The sequence below is a fragment of the Acinonyx jubatus genome, chromosome A3 (genome assembly GCF_027475565.1).
Source record: "Acinonyx jubatus isolate Ajub_Pintada_27869175 chromosome A3, VMU_Ajub_asm_v1.0, whole genome shotgun sequence".
Classification (NCBI taxonomy): Eukaryota; Metazoa; Chordata; class Mammalia; order Carnivora; family Felidae; genus Acinonyx; species Acinonyx jubatus.
Genome location: NC_069388.1, coordinates 53409314 through 53415329, shown reverse-complemented (window position 1 = coordinate 53415329; position 6016 = coordinate 53409314). Strand labels below are relative to the sequence as shown.

Genomic DNA, 6016 nt, shown 5'->3' with positions numbered 1-6016 from the left:
GATTCCATCAGATTTTCTGCACAGTCACATTGTCTGGGAATAAAGCAGAGGTGGTATTACCAGAATCTGGGGGCTAGGCTTACCTGATGGACCCTGAACCTCTGGCAGAGCCCCAGGAGGTGGAGACAGAATGCAATGAAACTGCTGCTGGAGACAGTGCCTAAGGAACCTGCTCGGTCTCCCTGCAGAGCCTCCAGTTGGCCATACACAGCAGAAGACAGCTGGTGTGGTCATCTGGGAAAACAGCCTGCCCAGCCAGGTCTCCTGTGATAGAGAGCAGATAGATGAAGGGCAAAGGAGGTATAGGAAAACAAAGAGGTCAACAAATGGCACAAATATTAAGACGTCCAAGGATATGAGGAGGAACCAAGGGGGGCACCGGGCAGGGGCAATGGTGAGGCCGAAGGGAAGCCAAGCTAACCCAGGCCTATAGGCAAATGAAGGAGATTGCAAGGGAGTGGAAATAATCAGTGGCGTCAAGTGTGACAGAGAGGTCAAGAGAGAGGCTGAGAGATGACCCTGAAGTTGGCGACATGGAGGCCAGCAGCGAGGTAGACAGCGGGTGGGAGAGAGGACGTGGTGAGGGAAGTACACACAGTTCTTTTGAGGCTTTGCCATGAAGGGGAAGGGAGCACTGGGACTGGAGCATTAAGAACTGGCGGTCAGGAAGTGTGTGTGTATGTACACATGCGTGCGCATGTGTGTGTTAAGCTAATGCGAAATAACAGTATGTGTGTAGGCTAATGAGAATCAGTCTCCCTCAAATCACTCAATAAATATGTACTAATTAGACCTCCTGTTTCAGATGACAGAGGCCAACTCAGACTGAAGCAGAAGAGGGAGAATGAAAATACTCTTTGGGCACAGAACCATCCCATGGAGCTAAGAGATCCAGCATGGGGCAGGATTTGGGAGAAACTGGAACCAGAGGTGAAAATACCATTGGCATTCCCTCCCTATCTCATGATTTTCCATCGACTTCCTTCTTTACTCTCACTGCGGTCAGTGCTGGCCACATGGCAGAAATCATGGCCTCTGAGAGCTCCTGAGATATTTTTTATAGCTTCAGCCACTAAGTTTGATGCAGCCGTCTTGGGATCCAGCCCACAGATTCAAGAGGAGATCCCTGATTGGCCCAGATTAGGGATCTACTTATTCCTGAATTAATAAATTGTGGTTTCAGGTGGTGGAGACTCAACTTCTAAAATGATAAGTATGTCAAGGGGTGGTGGGGAGAAGAGGCACTTCTCGGAAAAATTGGGACCTCCACAAAGAGAAGTGTTCGATAGAAAACAGTCCTGGGTTTGGAATTTGTCAGCATGTGGCTGGTTCCCAGCTGGTTCTCAGCCAATAGAAATAGCTTTCCAGAGCCCTAGGGGATTAAGCCAACTATGAAGATAAAAATGGATAGAGTCAAGAGGGGGAGGGTGTCAGGTTACGGCTTGGGAAACTGACAAAACCAGGTGTCAGCTCACCCAGCGTGCATTTCCGGTTTCCGGTGTGCCCTCCTAGACTGCAGAGTTGAACAGGTGAAAACCTCATTCCCCGGAATCCCAGGAAGTAGGACTCTAGACATCACTTAGGATCCACCTTCTGAGGGAAATGGCGGAGGTTAAATTTGGATACAGTCAAGTGGGCAGAAAGGCAGAGGCTGAGACACCTATTTCAACTGGTGTGCCATGAGCAGAGGTGAGTGGTTCTGAAGCCAGCATGTGTGGGGGCTGTTTGCTGATGCTGCAGGCCCCTCCCGGATGGCCATGAATGTGGCCTGGTTCTGCTAGCAGGCTTTGTGAGCAGCTCCAGGGAGCTCCTCTTGCTTCAGTGTGTCCAAGCATCTGGTAAGCCATTTTAGTAGCCCGAGTTGAATCCTATTCTGCCTCCACTAGCTCAAGGGGATTCTTTGTTTGCGGCTGAGCCCTGATGAACGAATGCAAATGTGATGTGGCGGCCATCTTCAGAGAACTACGCAGAAGCCTTGGTATCTGAAATGCAGTGTGCAGTGCGGGCTAACCATGGAGTGATGGAGTACTGATAGCCTTCCTGTTCCCATCTGGTTTAGCCCTAGGGTCTGGGGCCAGGACTTGCTGGATGTGAGTAGGGCACAGTAGCCCCAACACCCGGGCAGAGAAGGGAGCAATGGCAGAGAACTAATCTGGGCCTCCTATTGGCTATGTGTGAGTAGTGAATTCCAGGTTATCAGATCTGGCAGCAATCCAACATCCCCACTTTGCGGAAGAAGAAGGTAAATGACACAAGACATATTTAGAATTACAGGGCACCCACATCTTGGATATCGTGACTGGCTCCTAGTACATACCAGGAGTAAATTGTACCCAGAACGGTGTTGCATAGAAACTCAGGAAATGGTCCTAGAATGGAATATACAGTCAGCCTTGAACAACACGGTTTGAACTGTGCAGGTTAATTTATATGAAGATTTTATTGAATAAATATAGCATAGTACTGTAAATGTATTTTCTCTTCCTTATGATATTATTAATAACATTTTCTTTTCTCTACTTTATTTTATTGTAAGAACACAGTATTATAAGACATACAGCACACAAAATATATTAGTTGATGGTTATCAGTAAGGCTTCCAGTCAATAGTAGGCTATTAGTAGTTAAGTTTTGGGGGAGTCAAAAGTTACGTGTAGATTTTTGACTGCACGGGGGTCAGTATCCCTAATCCTCCCGTGTTATCCAAGAGTCAGTTATATTTTATTAAAAAAAATTTTTTTAATGTTTATTTTTGAGAGAGAGAGAGAGAGAGAGAGAGAGACAGAGTGTGAATGGGGGAGGGGCAGAGAGAGGGAGACACAGAATCTGAAGCAGGCTCCAGGCTCTGAGCTGTCAGCACAGAGCCCGACTCGGGGCTTGAACTCACGAACTGCGAGATCATGACATGAGCTGAAGTCGGACGCTTAACGCTTAACCGACTGAGCCACCCAGGTGCCCCAGTTGTATTTTATTCTTAATCGGTTTCCCCACCACTCACTCCCCTTTATGTACAGGTGCATTGAGCCATCACTGGATATGAACATTACAATGAGGCCACCAAGAAGCAACAGTTACTATTATTGTAACCTGGGGGAGAGCAGCATCCAAGAAATCTTACAAAAGACTTGTGGCCATTTTCCTATGTATCAAGAAAATGTGAAAGCCATCTCCTCAGGACCAAATTTACACTGATCGATGAAGTGCTTCGCCAATTTAGACAGTAAGAGGTTGTTTAATTATAGCAGGGTAGCGGTGCATATTACACCAAACATTTGTTTTACATCTGAAAGCCCTGGAAATGGAAATTAATAGATTCATGCAGGAATGAACTTACTTGTGGGGGCCCAGTGATTCCGAGTAGACCAGCAATTACTCATTTTTCTTTGAATTCATTTCTGTGATGGAAACACAAAAAAGTGATTTCAAGAAGGAAAATCGTTGCATGGAAATCTGGCAAGTTTTCACAAGGACTGAATTGCTCTTTTGTTTCCTGCCCAGCAATATGAGATTGTCAGCTGAAACTGGGTCTCTGCTGTGTTAGCAGAGGCAGAGAAGGCTCTGTGTCCAACAGTGGCCCTGCCCTGGGACCAGCCTCCCAGGAGTTTCCAGAGCATCCAGAGAACGGAAAGCAGGTCCTTGGGAGAACAGGGCACTGCCAGCATTCGGATAACGAGCAAGCATTCCAGAGGAAAGACAGCTGGCAGATGTGGTCCACCACGAATTGGGATCAAACTTTAATGTCATTGTCATGAAGATAAAAAAGCAAAAAGGAATAATGAAGTCAACCAAATGAGGTCAGGACTTTACTTTTTTAACCCAAATCAACTGACTTTGCATGTGCAGACCCTGTAGGAGCTTGATTTTCTGGCCCCCATTTAGCCCCATGCCTGGTACAGTGTAGCTGTTCTGTTTAACAAAGAATGTTAAGTGATGATGAAACCAGGAAGACTGAGCTAAGAGTAAGGAAATACTTAGGATAGCAAGACCAACCTATGGATGACTTTTTTTTTTTTTCTTTTAAATGAGCCAGGTGTGGGAAGCTAATGATAGAAGCTAGAAGCTTGGCTGTGGCCTGAATTAGGTACCTGGGAGGAACCTCAGAGTTGCAGGGGTGGGAAGCGGGACTGGGATGGAACATAATAGCAGCCAATGTTAACAATAGGGATTGAAGTAAATGAGTTTCTTGGCCCCCTTCCAGCCGTCCCGCAACCCCAGCCTGCTGGCGGCTTACTATAACCAGGCCACAGGCAGGCTGTATGGTCCACCGCCCCCATGCTCTGGGCAGGTTGGAGCCTGGATATGAAACAACAGAAATGATGATTATTGAGTAAGCTCCTTAATCCAACACTATGTAAATCTTAAAGCTGTCTGTTGGAAATTGATTATATTTTTCCACGGAAGTGAATGAATTAGGCATTGATATAAAGCTCTCTCACTTACTCCCAGTACACAAATTACATATATTTTTTGAAATCTCTCATGATCCTATAAATCAGAGGGCAATTAAGTTCTCTTGAAGTCTGGAGAACAGAATATCAAAACCAGGCAGAGAAAAATGGTCTTACCTGGTTGAATATCAGCGAATTCCTCTCACTGTTTAAATAAAGTGCCATCTTGCCAAATGCCAGTGAGCAAAGTATTCTAGAAACTAGAAGCAGCTGGAGTTTCTTCTCAGCCCCAGAGTGGTGTGCCTGGTAACCTTGGCCACTTCTCCTAGGGAGGGAGAGGACCAGGTGACGGCAGAAGTCACAGCGCCTGTACAGCCTTTCTTGATGTATATTTAGCGGATGTTCAAACAGGGTATGAGGAATCTGTCCTCAACAAATTTGGGGAAGAGCCACATAACATGTTTGACTCTGAGAGAGTCACAATATCTATTAATATACAAAATTTCTGAGCATGCCTGAAACATGGAAAAAGTAACTCGGATTAGTTCCGCAGGTACCGAGTTGACGAGCCTAGTTTTGCGTGTTATACCGTAGAGCGCCTGGAGAAATGGCCAGTCGGAAGATATGCTTCCGGTCTCTTTTGGGAAGTGAGAAGTTCTCGGGGCCGAATCCAGGCCATTTCAGGAGTCTGCTTCCCCAGGCCCTTTTGGGAGGGGTCACTGTGGGAGGAATAGATTTGCCTTTAGTGGCATCTGCTTGGGTGGTCTCGGACTCTGGAGAACCAAGAGAGCCTGAAGGTTCGGAGTCCAAAAACGACAGTTCTGAAATTTCCTCAGAGCTCTTGCTGGGGTCTTGGCTTAAGAAAAGTTGTGAAAGGGGATCCTAGGTTTCCTTCTAGGTCAGTGCTGGTTTAGCAGAAAATAATGCAAGCCACGGATGCACTTTAAAATTTCCTAATAGCCACATATAATTGAATGAATTTTTATAATATCTTTTAGTGAACTCAGCAACATATTTTAGTTCAACGTGTATTCCATTTAAAAAAATACTAATGAGATAGCTTATTTTTTTTTAAGTCGGTCTTTGAAATCGTGCGTGTGTTTGAGACTTATGACATACGGTGGCCTGGACTGGCTGCACACATGTGGTGATGCCTAGCTCTAGTTCAGCAAAGAAGTAGTTGCAGTGCAAGAAAGGAAGTTGGTTTCCAGGCTTACCCCACTGTTTGGAAATGGGTGGGTTCAATGCTGATTTCCTCTCTGAGATGGTTAATTTTGTGTCAACTTGACTGCGCTAAGGGAAGCCCATTTAGCTGGCTAAACATTATTTCTGGGCGTGTCTGTGAGAGTGTTTCCAAAAGAGATCAGCACTTGAATTTGTAGATGAATAAAAAGAAAGATTGCTGTGGGCATCACCCAATCCTTGAGGGCCTGAATAGAACAAAAAGGCGGAGGAAGGGCGAATTTGCTCTCTGCTTGAGCCAGAGTCCATCTCCTGCTGTCCTCAGACATCAGTACTCCTGCTTCTGAGACCTTCGGATCCGTCCAGGACCTGCACCATCGGCCCCCGATACCCGGGCTGAGTTACACCACCGGCTTTCCTGGTTCTCCGGTGTGCAGACCATGGGG

General features: G+C 46.1%; 1 long non-coding RNA gene across 1 annotated transcript; it reads left to right on the top strand.

Annotated features, from left to right (window-relative positions):
• Positions 1-1194: 1194 nt before the first annotated feature.
• On the top strand, positions 1195-4477 carry LOC128311360 (uncharacterized). Its single transcript, XR_008289761.1, has 2 exons — positions 1195-1689; positions 3015-4477. It is a non-coding gene; the product is annotated as an uncharacterized LOC128311360 (long non-coding RNA).
• The last annotated feature ends 1539 nt before the right edge of the window (positions 4478-6016 follow it).